Source organism: Hyaena hyaena, unplaced genomic scaffold (genome assembly GCF_003009895.1).
Source record: "Hyaena hyaena isolate Hyena2069 unplaced genomic scaffold, ASM300989v1 scaffold_1086, whole genome shotgun sequence".
Lineage (NCBI taxonomy): Eukaryota > Metazoa > Chordata > Mammalia > Carnivora > Hyaenidae > Hyaena > Hyaena hyaena.
Window position 1 is genome coordinate 189,995 of NW_024081719.1, and position 18,803 is coordinate 208,797.

The 18,803-nt window shown below is 47.9% G+C and overlaps 1 long non-coding RNA gene across 2 annotated transcripts; it reads right to left on the minus strand.

The window, feature by feature from the left end:
• Positions 1 to 1,925: 1,925 nt before the first annotated feature.
• LOC120224004 lies at positions 1,926 to 18,803 on the minus strand. Of its 2 annotated transcripts, none has more exons than XR_005526443.1 (3): positions 18,703 to 18,803; positions 16,748 to 16,895; positions 1,926 to 2,007 (listed from the first exon to the last, which is right to left on the minus strand). It is a non-coding gene; the product is annotated as an uncharacterized LOC120224004 (long non-coding RNA). The 2 variants fall into 2 exon arrangements; XR_005526442.1 differs by having other exon boundaries at positions 18,371 to 18,803.

Here is an 18,803-nt window from a genome sequence, read left to right on the forward strand (position 1 = left end):
CAGAAGCCTACTAGAACTGATCCAAGAATTCAGCCAAGTTGCAGGGTACAAAATCAACGTACAGAAATCGGTGGCATTTCTATACACCAACAATGAAGCAACAGAAAGAGAAATCAAGAAACTGATCCCATTCACAATTGCACAAAAAACCATAAAATACCTCGGAATAAACCTAACCAAGGATACAAGAGATCTGTATGATGAAAACTATAGAAAACTTATGAAGGAAATTGAAGAAGACACAAAGAAATGGAAAAACATTCCATGCTCATGGATAGGAAGAATAAATATAGTTAAGATGTCATTACTACCTAAAGCACTCTACACATTCAATGCAATTCCAATCAAAATTGCACCAGCATACTTCTCAAAACTAGAACAAACTATCCAAAAATTTGTATGGAACCACAAAAGACCCCGAATAGCCAAAGTAATACTGAAAAATAAAACCAAAACGGGAGGTATCACCATCCCAGACTTTAGCCTCTACTACAAAGCTGTCATCATCAAGACAGTATGGTATTGGCACAAAAACAGACACATAGACCAATGGAACAGAATTGAGAACTCAGAAGTGGACCCAAAAGTATACAGCCAACTGATCTTTGACAAAGCAGGAAAGAATATCCAATGGAAAAAAGACAGCCTTTTTAACAGATGGTGTTGGGAGAACTGGACAGCAACATGCAGAAGAATGAAACTAGATCATTTTCTCACACCATGCACAAAAATAAACTCAAAATGGATAAAGGACCTGAACGTGAGACAGGAAACGATCAACACCCTAGAGGAGAAAGCAGGAAACAACCTCCTTGACCTCCACTGCAGCAACTTCTTACTTGACACATCCCCAAAAGCAAGGGAATCAAGAGCAAAAATAAACTGTTGGGACCTCATCAAGATTAAAAGCTTCTGCACAGCCAAGGAAACCACCCAGAAAATTAATAGGCAACCAACGGAATGGGAACAGATAGTTGCCAATGACATATCAGATAAAGGGTTAATATCCAGAATCTATAAGGAACTCACCAAACTACACGCCCAAAAAACAAACAACCCAGTGAAGAAATGGGCAGAAGATATGAACAGACACTTCTCCAAAGAGGACATCCAGGTGGCCAACAGACACATGAAACGATGCTCAGCATCCCTCCTCATCAGGGAAATACAAATCAAAACCACACTGAGATACCACCTCATGCCAGTCAGAGTGGCTAAAATGAGCAAAACAGAGAACTCTAGATGCTGGCGAGGATGTGGAGAAATGGGCACCCTCCTGCACTGTTGGTGGGAATGTAAACTGGTACAGCCCCTCTGGAAAACAGTGTGGAGGTTCCTCAGGAAACTAACAATAGAACTCCCCTAGGACCCAGCAATAGCACTGCTAGGAATTTACCCAAGGGATACAGAAATGCTGAGGCATAGGAGCACATGTACCCCAATGTTCATAGCAGCACTCTCCACAATAGCTAAAACATGGAAAGAGCCTAAGTGTCCATCAACAGATGAATGGATCCAGAAGATGTGGTTTATCTATACCATGGAATACTACATGGCAATGAGAAACAATGACATCTGGCCATGTGTAGCAACATGGATGGACCTTGAGGGTGTTATGCTGAGCGAAATAAGTCAGGCAGAGAAGGACAAATACCATATGTTTGCACGTATAGGAGGATTAGGAGGAACTTGACGGAGGCACAAGGGGGAGAAGAAGGGCGGAAATGGTGGGGGAAAGGGAGAGAGGCAAACCATGAGAGACTCTTGAATGCTGACAAAAACTGAGGACTGATGGATGTGGGGGGGAGGGGGGATGGGCATGGAGGAGGACACTTGTGGGGATGAGCACTGAGTGTTATGTGGAAACTAATTTGACAATAAACTATTTGTAAAAAAAAAAAAAAAAAAAAAGAAGAGTGGTTACAAGAAACGTGGCATCTCTTCAACAAATTGCTTGCTGGGCTAAGAGCATAAATCACCTGTCTCTAGCTCTTTATCTTCTTACCTCTGTAGGGAAGGAAAAAACAATTTTTTCTCTAGCCTTTTAGGTTCTTTTGGCTGGTCTATTAATTAAATTGGCATAAGACAGATTAACAGAAGAAAAACAAACTTAATTACATATGTACAGGAGCCCCATAAAAAATATGAGACCCAGGGACAAGGCAGGCAGTTCAGGGTTCAATGCCATCCTGTGCGAAGGAATGGGATAGGGGCCTGGGTCCTCAAAGAGGAGGAGAGTAATTCACAGGACAATAAGAAGATCAGATGTTTAGCAATTAGCTGTTTGCCCTGCCACACAGACAGGTCTTTCCGATAAAATGTCATCTTTGGTAATAGTTCTCTTTCTGGGCCAGCCTTTATAAATATATATATATATATATTTATAATATATATATATAATATATATATTAGGTAGTTAAGGAAAAAATAAAAGTTTTTCTTGAGCCTGCTGGATCTTGATTGCCTTTAGCTCAAAACAACTGGCATGCCAAAGTGGCACATTTGGGGGTCATATTTTGCTCCCTCTCACTTCCTACTCATTCTCTGGATTAGATGAGGTGTCACTTCCCCCACAAAGCCCCCATCTCCCCCCCTCCTGGTTTAGATTGTACCCTGTCACAGACTCCCCTAGCAACTTCTCACTTGCTTTTTCATCCCACATTATATTATAATTACCTTTTGTTTATCTGTATCATGCCCCCCAACCCAGATCAAACTCCCATGGCAGACTTGTTCTCAGACATATGCCTGGTACCTAGCACAGCACCCCCGACAGACAGGCAATAAATATATGAAAAATGCCTTGATGAGCCACTTTATCATAATTGACACACTTTTTATCTGCTGCAAGGAAACTAGAAAACGTGCATCTTTCATGGTTCTAGATTATGTGCATCCTCAGCAGTTCTCTAAGCTACACAGGGTGGCCACACCCTACATGGAACCTCCATTATGACTTCTGCTCCTCTTACAGCACTTTAACACATCGCAGAAATTGATCGAACTTCATAATTCATTAATACAAATGAATAAATACTTCATTGAAGATTTCATGGGGAGGAAGGGAAGAAGGTCTATATTCTCACAGCACAGGAAAACTGACTTTAAAATCCCCTGGATAGGGGCACCTGGCTGGCTCAGTCGGAAGAGCATGTGACTCTTCCCTGGGGTCATGAGTTCAAGCCCCGCGTTGGGTATAGAGATTACTCAAATAAATTTAAGAAACTTCAAAAAAATACAATAAAATCCCCTGGATACTTTTTTATTCTTTCCCACGAAGTTCTCTAGCACAGGCAGCTTCTTCTCTCCTCGCTGCCACCTCTGCAGCCTTGGCAGACCCCTGGACAAGCCCCTCTCCTCACCCAGCCCTTCCTCAGCATCCCTTCATTTCCATTTTCAGGTAGGAAAGAGTCACTATAATTTGCATCTGCCCCATCACCACCCAGTCCAACACATATGCACTTCACCTTGGAATTCGCCCTCAATAGGAAGCTCAACTATACATAAAGCTAAGTATGTTTTCCCTCAAGCCTACTTTTGGATTGCAAGTTATACAGGGTAGAGATCATGTCCAGGCCAATTCCATATCTAAACTACCTCTCAGCCTCAACTCTGAGAGACTGACTAAAAAATCTTTCATTTGATTCTGAGGGTTCTGTGACAATCATCTGTCGACTCAGAAATGGGAAGGGACAGGGATTTGAGCAGACACTTTTAATTTTTTTATTATTTTTTAACGTTTATTTTTGAGACAGATGGCTCCAGTGGCGGAAGGGCAGAGAAAGAGGGGGACAGAGGATCTGATGTGGGCTCCACGCTGGCAGCAGAGAGCCCGACATGGGCTCAAACTCACGAACCGAGAGATCATGACCTGAGCCGAAGTTGGACACGACACTTAACTGAGTGAGCCACCCAGGTGCCCAAGAAACTGCCTTTAAATCTGTTTTGAACATCTTGAAATACCTCCTACCAGGTGGACATAAAATACTACAAATACTAATCATCTCAGTGAAGTTCCACCAGAGAAGCAGAACCTCTAAAAGCTACATGTATTAGGAGATTTATTACAAGGAATTACCTGTGCAATTGTGCGGGCTGGTTGAGCATGCCTGATATCCCTAAGGCAGGCAGGGAGTCAGAAAGAAAACTCTCTTGTGGGCTAAAACTCACAGGCACAGGCTGGAGCTGTCATCCAAGGGAAGAGACCCTGCTTCCCTCCCAGGGAAGCCTCAGCCCTGCTTTTAAGGCCTTCGACATCATTCAGTCAGGCCCACCCAAGTGATCCAGCAGAATCTCCGTTACTTAAAGTCACCAGATTAGGGGCATTAACTAGATCTGCATGATACCTTCACAGAAATACCTAGGGACGCCTGGGTGACTCAGTCGGTTAAGTGTAGACTCCTGATCTCAGCTCAGGTCGTGATCTCACAGTCTGTGAATTCAAGCCCCATGTCCAGCTCTGTGCTGGCAGTGAATAGCCTGCTTGGGATTCTCTCTCTCTCTGCCCCTCCCTAAGTTGTGTGAGTGCATATTCTCTCTCTCTCTCTCTCTCTCTCTCTCTCTTTCTCCCCCTCTCTCAACAATAAATAAATAAACTTTAAAAGAGAGAGAGAGAAAGACCTGGATCAATGTTTGTTTGTTTCTTTATTTGTTAAATAATGTCCCAACCTGGGACTCAAACTCACAACCCCAAGAGCAAGAGTCGCCAGGCGCCCTTAGAAAGATCTAGATCAACATTTGCATAATGGGATACTAGAGCCTAGCCAAGTTGACACATCAAAGAAGCCATCACATCCTAACAAAAATGAGAAGAAGGAGCACTCTGGGAGTATTCCATGTAAACACTCCACATACGTTATTTCCTTTCTTAGTCACAACCACCTAATGTGATATTACTATCTCCATTTTACGCAAACTCTTCAAGTGATCATTCGTTAAAATGCCATTATAAGGCTGCGTCTTGTACTTCAATTCATTTTACAGTTATTAGCCAAGTGTTTTATATTAGTACAGAGAGGAACACAAATGACAGAGAGGAAATCCCACTCCCAGCATCTAGCAGGGTGGACCCAAGGAAGGGCTCTGGGCAGGTACCTCAATGTAACTCCTCCTTATAAAAGTGCTCTTGCAGGGATTTAAGAGGCAGAGAATTAGTGCAGAGACTTCGACCGCCATTTTCAGGAGCTGCAATATTGACATTTGGGGCCTGAGAACCCTTTGTTGGAGGGCTGTCCTGTGTAAGGGTAGGATGTTTAACACTATCCCTGGCCGGTACCCACTAGATGTCAGTAGCACTCCCCCACCCCTCCAACTGTGACAACCAAAAATGTCTCCAAACATTGCCAAATGTCTCTGGGGATGGGGGGAGGGGAGTGGGAGCAGGTGGCAGGCGCAGCAAAATCCAGTTGAGAACCACTGGTGTGGATCAAAAGTGCACACAGAGGACTCCTGTCAAGAAAGGGGTCGATTCCAAACAAAGGGCAGTAGTCTCTTTCCAGGAGGGCAGTCACCCTTTTGGAATCCAATGCTCTCTTTCTCACCCTCAGTCAGCCCTCCCCTTTGCCTAGATAATATCCATTTATCCCTCACATTCCCTGAGCTCCTCACGTGTGGGAAGTGCCTCCACGGGCTCTCTCTCTCTCTCTGAGGCATTCACTGCTTGGTCTCCTGGCCTTTGCCCCCACTAGACATATTCCTCCCCAGCACCAGCTGTCTTACCCAGGACTCCCGATCGTCTACGTTTATCACATATCACAGTGCCTAAGACTCATGCTCAACTCATGCTCTCTTTTTACATAATGCCAACTTCTATATGTTACTGATTGTTTACCCTGTGCCAGGCACAGGGCAACTCCTTCTTAATTGTAAAGAAACAATGAAAGGGGTCATTGTAAACGAGGAACAAATGAATGAATATTGACTGGGAAATGTAGCGGAAGCTGCACGTTATCCACCATGGTCAGAACTGTACGAATTATGTCAATACTAAGAACATTCCTAAATACAATGTAAGGCCTAACAATTCTCAAAGAATGTGTACCATCCTGCGAGATTGTGATTGATAATTAATGTACAGTTTGGTCTTTGTCTATGCCTCCTCGCTCACAGTCCCAAAACACTTGGAATTTCCTGAGCAAGAGCGGTGGAACCATCTTTTGTTATAATATTTTGTCTTTGGTCCCCAGTTCTTGAAATCCCTTCAGAGCCATAAAGGTAAATGGGTGTCTTGTGATTCACAACAAACCCCTTTCCACCATGACTGAGGGGACTTTGGGAACTCAGGATGGGGGTGATTACCAGGGGAGCCAATCTGCAATGGTTAGGACTCTTATTCTCCCCTGCTGATTGGCTGACTCAATCACCAATGGCCAATCATTTGGCTGTGGAATGAAGCCTCCATAACCCCCCCCCCCCAAAAAGGACAAGGTCCAAAATGGACAAGGTCCAATGAACTTGCAGGTTGGTGAGCCTGAATGCTCCCATGTGCCTTCATGTGGGGCCCCAAACTCCATAAGGACAGAGACCCTCCTACATATGTCTTCCCCTGGCTGTTCATTTGCATCCTTATATCCTTTGTAATAAACTGAAAATCTAGTAAGTACATGGTCTTCTGAGTCCCACGAGCTACCTTAGCACAATAATCAAACCCAAGGAGGGGATCAAATGCACAGGTGACAACCTGGACCTGAGATTGGCATCTGGAGTGAACAACTGAGACTTTGACCTGGGGGATCTGACATTATCTCCAGGTAGATAATTCCAGAATTGAGTTGAATTGTAGGACGCCCAGCTGATATCTGAGAATTGCTTAGTGGTTTGGTGGGGGTCAGGGAGGAAACACACATTGTAATTGTCTCCAGAATTGGATCTATGACATACATTTTATATTAAAACATCAGTGAACATGATGTAATGATATAAGGGGCCATTTCATGTATTTCCCTCTTGAAGGCTCATTATTAGGAATATCAATTACATTTCATTGATGAGAGGCACTCAATATTCAGTCTTTGTTGACAAAATACCATTTAAACAGCCTCTTCTGAGGCAAAGACATGGCTTCAACACAAACTTAGTCAATTTTGATCCCTTGAACCGTAGCAAGAGAGTCACCAAATTTTCCATCCCCCAAGAGTCTGTTCCTAAGGGCCCAAAGAGACATTTTTATTTGGTACTTAGCCTGGGTTTTACACAAGGGACTAGAATGTTTTATTTGAGCCAGATCCATCAAAACTAATAAGGACTTTGCACTTTATGGTTCTTCTTCTTTATCATGGGCTATTATCGGTGGCGACCTCTGAGTTCTCCCCTTCCGAGAGCTGCCCCGGGGCTCGGCCACATAACTCAGGCGTAACTACCTCCCGGTCTTGCAACAGGCCCTCATTTCTGTGCAGATGGCCATGCTGAGAATCAATTCATCGGATGGCTCCAAAGAGCTCAATACAATTAAGGATATGCACACTGGAAAAGCCCCAAGCCCAGAGAGTTCACCCGGCACTCTCTGTTCTGGCCATCCAAAATTGGCTCAGCCCTGTTCCTCCGGTGGCATGAGGGGTGACCTAGAAGGAGAGGGACAGGCATGCTCTTGTTCCGGAGTCAGTGGCCATTTTGAAATTGCAGAAGGCGAGCAGATGGAGAAGTAACCTCAAATGAATATTCATAAGAAGAAAATCAATTATCCACCGTCTGTGCCACCTGCCCCATCAACCCAACTTAGCACACAGCTGTGAGAGGCAGGGGGGCATAGATGCAAACCACAGGCTTCACCTCGAAGGCATTCACAGAGTCCAAGGGTCCAATGCCAAACCTGGAATTTTGGCACACCTGACCTGAAAAGATGGAATATTTTGTGTTTGTGACCTTTACGATAGGAACCAAAGCCATAGAAAGATGGCAAGGTGTGATGGAAAGAGCAAAGCATTCCAAGTCAGCCTAGCTTGGGCTCAAATCCCGGCATTGACCCTTCTTAAGTCCTACCCCTTTGTTCTGATTATACTGGACTGATTACCCAGACTCAGTCTCACTGTCCTCACCTGTACAACAAGGAAAGACACCAACCTGAGTCCAGAGAGGGGAGATAGGGTGGAAGGACTGAGAGAGAGAACAAACGGGAAGCATCCAGGCATGGCAATAATGAACAACTCTTAGTACGGGCTGCCCCAAGGGCATCATCACTTAGGGGAGAGACTGGATTTACAAGCATCAAAACCGTTAAAACTGATTGTCTAGTGATGGATGAAGACATGTGATTCCTAGAAGTTCATGACCCCACCATAGGACTTCTTAGGGACCCATGGCATATTGAAGGGATTTGATACTCATATAAAATGTTTCTTGACTACTTTCAGTTATTTTAAGTAATAACAGCCTCCTTACATAGATCCTTCATTCCCGCAACCAGAGCTATTACAAGAAGAAGGCCACCAGGATTTACTCAGCATTTGAAAATATAAAGTACTTCAAAATTATAAACTGTGCTTTCAAAACATTTTACAAAATAGCAGAAATGAATGGAACCAGAGAGCCAAAGTCAAGGGCAGGGACTCCCATTTGTTCAAGGGTCCCTTCCTGGGCTCGGGGTGTGTAGCCCCACACTCACACCCCTGCCTCCTCCCCCCTCTCCCAGTGAGAGACAAAGAATGGTCTCCATCCCACCAAGTTGGTGTTCCCTGGAAATTTCCTATTCCTAACCCTCTCACGAAGCCATTGCAGAGCAGACTCAGGCTTCCTTCAATGAAAACTCCAGCTTTCAGTATAATTCCCTTAATGTGGAAAGCGGGGGCTGGAGAGAGTGGCAGGTAAAAGTTGGGGGAGGGGTCCTATGAAGACAATTTCTATTCTTGGCTATTTTTTTTTTCACTTGTCTTTTGTTTCCCAGTTTGTTGATCTGAGTGTGTGTTTGCAAAAGCAGGCAGTGGAAGGAAGAGAAAGGGTTTGTATGATTGATCACTACACCAGATAAATGCCCCAACCTCTTGACTCAACAGTGCCAAGAGAGAACTGAATTACTCTCATTCAGGGCTACAGAGCAGTCTCCCTTCACCAAACCATAATGGAGAGCAAGTCATTGGAGGCCCCTGGACCCCTCCCTTCTTGCCTCTCAAATAGCCAGGTGGCCACTGCCTCGCTATTCCTCCAGGTAGGAACAGGTCACCAACAACCCAGAGCCCTCTGTCACTTGGAATTCTGCTGTGACCCCAGCATGTCTCACCCTCGTCACAGGGAGTGGAACAAAAGCCTGAATCAATGTGCCACGCAGGCTTCGCCCTCTCCCAGCCTGTCCACAACAGTCACACATCCACGGAGGGCTGTGGCCGCCCCTCAGCTCCCCCCAGACAGAAGCGGCAGCTTAGAAGCCCAAAGGCAGCAAACAGGAGACCCATCGTCCAATCTCTCACTGCCTCTCCCAGCCAGAGGCGGGGAAGCCTTCCCTGACTCCTGGAACTCACAAAACCCCACGCTTCAGGCTGGGAACAAAATGCCAAGGTCCCCTCCAACCGAAGCCATGCAGGCGTGCCGGAAAGGGTGGGGGCCGCCTGGAAGGAAGGGGATGGAAAGAGGAGAAGAAAAAGGCTGCTTCCTAAAGCCCTGCTGTTGCAGATCAAGCCCCTGGGAGCGTCTTCCCTCCATCCTCCTCCTCCAGAGCCTGACTTCTGAGGGCTTTGAGAAGGACCCAGAAGGAAAACCCTAACTCCCTCCTGCACTGGCTCTCTAGAAGCCCTCTCTTTGTCTTGCCGCCCTGAAGCCACACAGCGTGGCCACTGGGCCTCACCCATGACCTATAGTCCCTCCTCATCCCTGCTTCTCTCTCTGGGTTCCTAGGGACCCAGGACCCCACCTTTCTCCCAGCTCTTGCTCAGAGGTCCCTATGCCCATTGGGTCTGCTCAGCCGGTGTGTCTCTCAACCCGCCTCGCCCCCCAGTCCCGTCTACCAGAAACACCTGCCTGGTCCTCCTTGTTCTGCAGAGGCCTTGGTGAAGGCTCTATCTGGAGCGCGAGAAGGAACCCAAGAGGCCACTGAGCTGGCATGTGTCCCCATCACCCCTTGCTTCACTTCCATGACATTTCCCTGCTGTTATCATTCCCCAGAAACCCAGACGAAGGTCACTGGGAGTGACTGAGACCGATAGGAAAAAGCAGGCAGGGTCCCCTTGGGTCCCGTTCTGGGGCTGCCTGGGCCCTGGTGCAGCGCACAGAGCTACTCGGTGACCTGCGGGCTCAGCCCAGTGTTTATCAGCAGAGCCCGGCCTGGCCGGAGTGTCCGTGAGAGCCTAAACAATTACATAAGAAGATGAATGTGCGCCCCCACCGTGTGTAGTGTGGGGGTCAGTGAGTCACTGTGTCCAGCTTTAAATCTATGAGGTGTGACATCCTGGTGGACATGGAGATCTCCTTTATTCTCTTTCTGATAGCAACTCTGGACACACGACAGCCTGGGTCACTATGTATTCAGGCCCTGACAGCTCTGTGGAATGCCTTTGCCACACAGTGGGGGGAGTCTCCATGGCAGGCTCTCGCTCCTGAAGCTGGGACAGAGCGGCCATTCAGGTCCCAGCAGGCAGGCCATCCAACCACAGCTATGAAAGGGCCCATCTGTTGGCCCTAAGGTTCAGGAAGAAGTAAGGATCCCGCCATCCCTCCACGCCACCCAGTGAAGTTGGTGAATGATGGTAAGGTGGTTAAAGATTAAGGATCAGCTTCACACGCTGGTGCCAGCTTCATGAAAGCCTGGCCCGGGAGAGAGACCTCATCATCTCTTCCCCGACGGTCACTCCTGGAGAAGAGATGGGGGACCAGATGCCCGTGGTTCTCTCCCTCACATCATCCAATTGTCCATATCAAGACTCAGCAGGTCTACCTCACTGAAGGTCTTTGATTGCGCTCTTCCTCACCCCTGTGCCCTTGAACTGTGCTCTTTCTTTCTCCTCTCTCCCTCCTGCTCTGCTTCTCGGAGCAGGGAGGGAAGTCAGGAAGGATGCTCATCACCCCTGAACGTGTTCTGTCGCCCCTCTCACTGGAGCTAACCCTCTAGGACGGACCACATAAAGGAAACCATTCTAAACCGTGCTGTGAGGCCGGGCTTGCTGGCAACACCCCTTTGTTAACACCAGGTGCGCCCAGGCATTGGACATGCCCATAGGCAGAGGCACCTCCCATGCGAGGCATCAGAGTGCGGGTGACCACAGATCAGGGGAGCAGGATGCTTCCTCCGACATTTTTGCCCTACTGGCTTCTGTTGGCGACCTGTTCTTTAACAGAACTTGGGGACACGTTCCATAGCCCATAGAGTTTCAGCAGATGTGAAAGGGGGCAACTTGCTGAAAAAAATTACTTGAGGAGCACCTGGGCAGCTCAGCAGGTTGAGCATCCTGCTCAACTTCAGCTCAAGCCATGATCTCACAGTTGGTGGGTTTGAGGCCCGGATCAGGCTCACTACTGTCAGTGCGGAGCCCGCTTAAGATCCTCTGTACCCCTCTCTCTGCCCCTCCCCCGCCTGTGCCCTCCCAAAAATAAATAAATATTTTAAAATATTTTAAAAACTAGGTAAAAAAAGAATTATTTGAAATGGGAAGGCCGTTATAAAGGCAGTTGATCCATCTAAACATCCCTGCCCTCTGGGCGGAGAGAAGCTGCTTCTTCTTCACAATAATCCCTAGGTGTGTGGGGCCTGGCCACTCTCAGACCTTTCTCTCTGCGGAGATGGATTCCTCCAAGGTGGAAGATCTTGACTGTCTCCATGGGGAAGAAAAAACAAGCCAAAGGGGCACCTGGGTGGCTCAGGCGGCTAAGTGTCGACTCTTGATTTCAGCTCAGGTCATGATCTCACAGTGGGTCTTGAAATTGAGCCCCCTGTCAGGTTCCAAGATGAGTCTGGAGTCTGCTTGGGATTCTCTCTCTCTCCCTCTCTCTCTATGCCCCTCCCCCACTCATGTGCTTGTGCTCTCTCTGTCTCTCTTTCTCTCTCTCTCAAAATAAACATAAAAAAAAAAAACTTAAAAGAAAAAGCAAGCCAAACTTGGACCTGGCCAAACCCCCAACTAAGTCCTTCACTGTTTCTATATCTTCCTGCCTCCTTGGTTAAAAAGGAGAGAAGCGTTATGAAAAGTGACAATGTGAAAAAAGAATGCCTTCTAGAAATGTGGCACATCCCACATTTCAAAACCTGGCTCCACCATCTGCTGGCTGTGTCACTTTGTAAAGGGTGAATGGTTAGCCACTTTTTAGATTTTTTCTGATTTATATACAAATTTACTCTTTTTTTCCCAATTTACTCTTAATAGGGATTTTTGAGCCAATTTGTAGCTACAGAGAAATCTTCAGCCGTCTTATCAACTTTGCACACCCCTGTAAAGGAAACAGGCTAAGGACTCCCATGCCCAGTCGGCAGAGTGAGAAACAGCCAGTGGGAGCAGTTCAGCCAGAGTACAAACCACCATGGGTCCGTAGGTGAGCCCCAGCAGTGCATTCTGGGATCGCCACTACTTGCACGCATCCTCCACAGGTCCCGGCATGTTGTGACAGAAGCCAGCACTACTCAAAAGTGAATTTCACTTTTGCAGAGAAAGGGACGTAATAGTCAGACTCAGTCTCTTCAAACTATCTGTCAGGTATAGAAGAGCCACTGTAGACACTTGGGTCCCATAAACGCTCTGCCTGGAGACCTGTCGAATAGCTTTACACTTTAGTTTGTGGCTTAGATTCAAGGACAGTTTATCCCCTCGTGCAGATGAGAATGTCAGACAGCTCACCTTCACCCCTGTCCCCTGAATCCGTGGGCACACTTAATCCCACCAAGTCAAATGCAAAGTTGCAATCGTATCAACGGGGGAGGGGGAGATGAACTGGAGAAAAGAAAAACTTTGAAAATAAGGATTAATGTTGCCAGGTTGCAATCTCCAAATCCTCCGCTCCCCACACTCCACCCGCCGCCCCAGCTGCCTCCAGCTGGGCTCCTCCTTGCTTCATGATATCCCTGCGTGTGGCCAGTGCCCGGCTCCGAGGAGGCACGCACTCTTCTCTGGAGAATACGCAATACACAGCCGTCTGTTGAGCACTTAGGCTCCGCGTGGGGACCTCATCCTCATGCTAGCTCGGCGGCATAGGCAGTCTTCCCACTTAACAAATGATAACATCAAGACTCAGGAAGGTTGGGGGCATGTGGGTGGCTCAGTGCTGAAGCGCCCGACTTCAGCTCAGGTCAGAATCTCCCAGTTTGTGAGTTCAAGCCCCACATCGGGCCCTGTGCTGACAGCTCAGAGCCTGGAGACTGCTTTGGATTCTGTGTCTCCCTCACTCTGCTCCTCCCCAACTCATGCTCTGTCTCTCTTTCTTAAAGAATGAATAAACATTTTTAAAAAAATTTTACGACTCGTTAAAACATACCCAAGGATGCTCTCACAGCATCTAAATCACAGACAAGGCTAGCAAGGGAGAAGGAAGCAGACCCCCAACCTCCTGATGTTAAAGTTCAGGGTGACTGAGTCAAAGATTCAAATCTTTGAGTCGTCGTGGAAAAACGGAGCGCGGCTCTTACTGTAACCTTGCAACAATAATCACCCTCACTCAGCAGTGCTTCCTATCGGCCAGGCATCAGTCTACATAGTTTACATATGTTACATATCTAATCCTCACAACACCGCAGTTGACAAGGTATATGAGTCTTGTCCCCCATTTTACAGAGGAGGAAACTAAGGTATATAAAGGTCAAATGCCTCTTCCAAAATTTAAGAGCCAGGGTTCAAATCCTGACAAGACAGCCTCGCGGCAGAGCCCGCACCAACTCTAAGCCATCAGTTGTCACCACGGGTCCTGCTTGTGAGTTCACAGCAATGGGACTCCTTTCCCGGTAGCCTGCCAGCTCCTTCAGGGTAGAAATCACTTCTACTCAGCTTGTGTATATGCGTGTGTATAAATACACACACACACAGACACACACACACACACACACACACACACACACACCATAACCACAAGACAGGGCACATAACAAGTATTTAATGAATCCTTAATGTCTCACGTGAATTAACTGCCCTCACTTTTCTCTTATTTTGTTCCCATCTTACAGGTGGGAAACCATCTATTATGTTTGTCCCATTTTAGAGGAAAGAGGCTACCTCGCCCCTGCAAATAGGTTTCAGGACTCAACAAAAAATAAAAAGCAAGTTCGCTTGGAATAAAATGCGGGAAGTTGTATCTGAGAATAAGGTCTTCCTAACCAAAGAGTTCAAACACTCAGGAGGAAGTTTAGGGGGAAAGGTGGGGAAATCGATTTGAGGCCATCCCACCAATGATTGCCAACAAATTGCCTGCTGAAAGCCAAAGTCCAAGGAGCTTCTCTCCTGCAAGGTTTTGACAAGAACCTGTTTCAACCGTGATGCCACTAGAACCACATGCAAAACATTAAAAATACACGGATGCCCAGGTCCCGCCCCTGAGGCTGATTTCTCTCAGTCCAGGGTGGGCTCCAGCACATCAGTATCTTTTAAAAGCTCTCAAGTGGTTCTAACACTTAGTCAGAGCTGAGCCCCGACACACTGCACTCAGAGAAGGAAGGCTTTGTCAGGAGAGAAACTGAAAGAATGTTCCAAAACCGCAGCCCAGAGAACTGAGCCTCACCTGGGAGTGGGGTGTTGCATTCTTAATAAGTCTCTCAGGGCACCTCTGCAAGCAGAAGGCGTGTTGGTGGGTGGGTGGCATCCTGGGCACTGAGAAGGCAGAGAGGTAAGTCTACGGTAGGGAGAAGGCAGCGGCAGGTGAAGACTGTCCGAAAATCAGCCACTCACCAGCTACGAGGTCAACCAGGCCATCAGCGGCTGCCCCGCAGGAAGGCTCGTGCTCCCGGCCACACTCCGGTGTGCCCGGTGACAGCAGTCCCACAGCGGGAATGCCAGGGCACACTACAAGACAACGACAACGTCTGCAGTATTCATCACTGGCCCCCCTGTGCCCACCTGGCACATTGGTGGCTCTTGATGAACATTTGTCAAATGAGTCAAGAAACTGGAACGACTTGCAGGCGAGGATGGTCAACGAATTCTCAGAACGTCCACAGGAGGAGAAGAGCTCAGACACGGAGGCCACGGATACTCTCAAAACACTAGTGACGACTCATTTCAAATAACAAGCATTTCATCAGAGCAATGAAGAGCTAACCGCACTCTGCATTTTATTCATGGTGACCAGGATTATATAAAATGGTTGTATTCACAATCCAACCTAAGCTTCAGAGTAATGTAAAAAGGCGCCTGGTTGGCTCAGTCGGGTAAGCAGCTGACTTGGGCTCAGGTCATGATCCTGAGGTTCATGAGTTTGAGCCCTGCGTCAGGCTCTGTGCTGACAGCTCGGAGCCTGGAGCCTGCTTCGGATTCTGTGTCTCCCTCTCTCTCTCTGCCCCTTCCCTGCTTGCGTTCTCTCTCTCAAAATTAAATAAATAAACAAACATTTTTAAAAAATTAAGGCAGGGGCGCCTGGGTGGCTTAGTCAGTTGAGCGTCCGACTTCGGCTCAGGTCATGATCTCACAGTTTGTGGGCTCGAGCCCCGCGTCAGGCTCTGTGCTGACAGCTGGCTCAGAGCCTGGAGGTGTTTCAGATTCTGTGTCTCCCTCTCTCTCTGACCCTCCCTTGTTCATGCTGTGTGTCTCTCTCTCTCTCAGAAATAAATAAAAAAACATTAAAAAAAGTTTAAGGCACAAACTAGTACATGTTAATTTGAATTTTACAGATGAGGGAATTGCAGTCTATAAAGCAATTCTGCCAAGGTCAAATAGTGGGGTAAGTGGTGGGGCTGCCTGATACAGAGTCTGTGCCCTCCCCACTCCACTGCCCCCTGGGTTTGCTGGATAAGGGGCTCACAGCCGCAGGGAGAGTTGGGAGAAAGAGACACAGACATTTACACACTAGATCCTCTGCCCACCCTCTACCCCCAGGTACAGGGAGTAGAAGGCAACAAGATGACCTTGTGGTGATTTGAGGGAGCGACTAGTTAGTCCTACCAGCCCCCCTAGATTTCGGAGATCAAGATGAGGTCGCTGAGCTCATCCAGTTGATTCCCCTTCTCTAGGGAACCCCAAGAGCCATTCCAAGGATGAGGGAACCAAGTCCTAAGCAAGACTGGGGAGAAGTGTCCCCCACCTTGCTCAGGTCGGCCACCTCCCCACAGGAAGAATCAACACCGCTTGACGCCACTTGATACTGGATCCTTGGAGCACACCTCTTGTAACCTGTCAATCCAGCTCCACCCAGATCTTAAGTGTATTTCAAGAACTAACTCATTCCCCACTTTGTCCGTGGAGACGGACCACTCAGGTGTCTCTCCCACAAGCAAACATTTCATCTCTTCTTACTGGGCATTTGTGATGTCCGATCATACTCATTAACCTCTGTCCATGTTTGTCTTCCTCTCACACTGTGCTGCTCCCCGAGGGCAGGCACCATGGCCCACATGTCCTTGCCTTGCTCAAGGTTACCTGGGATAGCACTCCTTGCAGGAAAGATGCTTAAATAAATATGTGTTGATGAAGGCATAAACTTCACTAGGGCAACGCACTGGAAAGTGCTCAGATCTGAGCTTTAAACCCAAGTACATTTTCAAGCTGCCTTATTAGAGACAAGGTCATCCTTGAAGACACCTCTAAACAGGTATGTTTCAGGTACTTACTAGGTAAGTGCATATAACGCACCGAATAAGTGCACTTGAAATGTAGTGTGCTCTTAGTAAATGTTGGCTCTCTCTCCCCAACCACCCTACCTGAAACCGATGACACCAAACGGCCTGCTAGGTTACAGGCTGAGTTGACAAATGTCCTTTGCATCCCAAAGCTCAGAGATCCTGCTTCAGGAGGCTCAAGCCTTGAGCAACAGATGAAAACGCAAGGTGATCTCTGACTCTGACAGTCCTGAAATGAGGTTTGGGAGACAGTGAGATGCTAACAAACTGGAAATCAGAATTATTTCAAGAACCACTTCCAACCCAAAGGTTTGACCTCAGAGGGTCCTGAAGACTGTCTACCACTTTGTCACCGCAGAAAGGTGAGTGTTCGACCCTGAAGCATCACCAACCCAGAAAGCCCTGGTTTAACACCCCAGCGTTAGGGGTCTGGCCTGTTCTAAACCAAATGGGAGGAGACAGGGGCTCACTTGGTCGGGCCCGGACCAGCAGGCTCACATCCCCTTTACGTGTTGGCAAATTCCTTAACTGGCCATGAGGAGGCCACCCTGTATTACCCATTGAGTCCATGGCTTTTTATAACATGACCAATGTGTGCAGCTCACGATAAAAACAAGCTCTGTATCTATGTGAAGGGGGGTATGTGTGTGTCTACATGTCCTTGGAAGGATCATTAATGACTGAACAAGAACTCATTGCATATTCTTTCCAGAGCAGCCTTGGGACACTTTCCAATCTGAGGGAAAAGGCAGAAACTCTGCTTCTCCTATGGGGCAGGTGAGTTTTCTCCCCACCTGTCAGACGACCGTCCACAGTGACTGCCCTTCATTCCCTCAGATGTACCCTGCGTGTGGTAATTCTTGCCTCGCAGGTGGCGGCACGTGCCTGCTGCCACACCCATGGGCACCCCCGGTCCCCTCCCCGCCCTTGGGTAGAGACCAAGTCTAGGTGGCCACAAGCAAAAATGAAAAAGAGCTGAAAGTGCTGCAAACGGCATTTGCCCATGTCCCTTTGAAGTCCCTCCTTCGGTGTAACACTGCCACCGACATCACATGGGGCTGTCTGACCCCTTCATGTGTGAGTGCCCTCAGTTTCCAGCCGCCGTGAGTTCATTTGGAGCAGTTTTTGCAAGCTCCCTGCCTCTTTTATCCCTGTTTTACAGCTGAAGCACAATGACATGTCCAAGGTCAAAGAGCTCGTCTCTGGCAGAGCTGGGGTGCAAGACTCATTGGGCCCAAAGCCATCCTTTGGCCCCTGTTTTGCTCCGCCCCTTTTTAAAGCAGACTTGCTCCCCTGCGACTTGGGAGACCCTAGGGGGCTCAGTCGGTTAAGCGTCTGACTTCGGCTCAGGTCATGATCTCTCGGTTCCCGAGATCGAGCCCCATGTCGGGCTCTGTGCTGACAGCCCAGAGCCTGGAGTCTGCTTCCGATTCTGTGTCTCCCTCCCTCACTGCCCCTCCCCCACTTGCACTCTGTGTGTGTCTCTCTCAAAAACAAACATTTTAAAAAATAAGAAAAGAAAACAGATGCTTGTGAACTTGCATAGGATCCAGTGAGTCCAAATCCAACCCCATCAAGTGAGTGAGAGAGCCCCAAGGAGACTGCTCCGGGCCCCCTGAGCAGATCGATGGCCCCGGCACCATGGCAACACTCAAACAACGCCCCCCCTCCCCTCCCCGCCACTGCCTCCTGTGATCAGCTCACCTAGGTAACAAAGGTGAGCCCCGTCCCAACAGGTGAACACTGGGGCCAGGAAAGGTGGCTGTTCCTTTGGGACCAGGGCCCTCCTCCTTCGCAAAGAGCCAACCAGACAACGAAGAGGGTGTCCACGTGACTACTGCGCATTTACACGACAGTCATCCCAGAGGAGCATCGGTGCAGACCCCAGACCCCTGAGCCCATAGGCTCTCATGGTCTCCTGAGGCCAGGCCTGCTGCGTGCCTTCATTTAATTGTGTATTTTTATCGTTTGATCTGTCGCCGGATGCCTGTGGGCAGTTAATGCCCTTCTCCATCAGCTCGAGCAAGAAAACATACCTGCCACGGCAGTGTTGGCTTCACTGGGCTGCTGACTTATTTTAAGAACTAAATCTTTCCTGTTACTATATTTTTCACTCCGGGGTGTGCGCGCTCCAGCA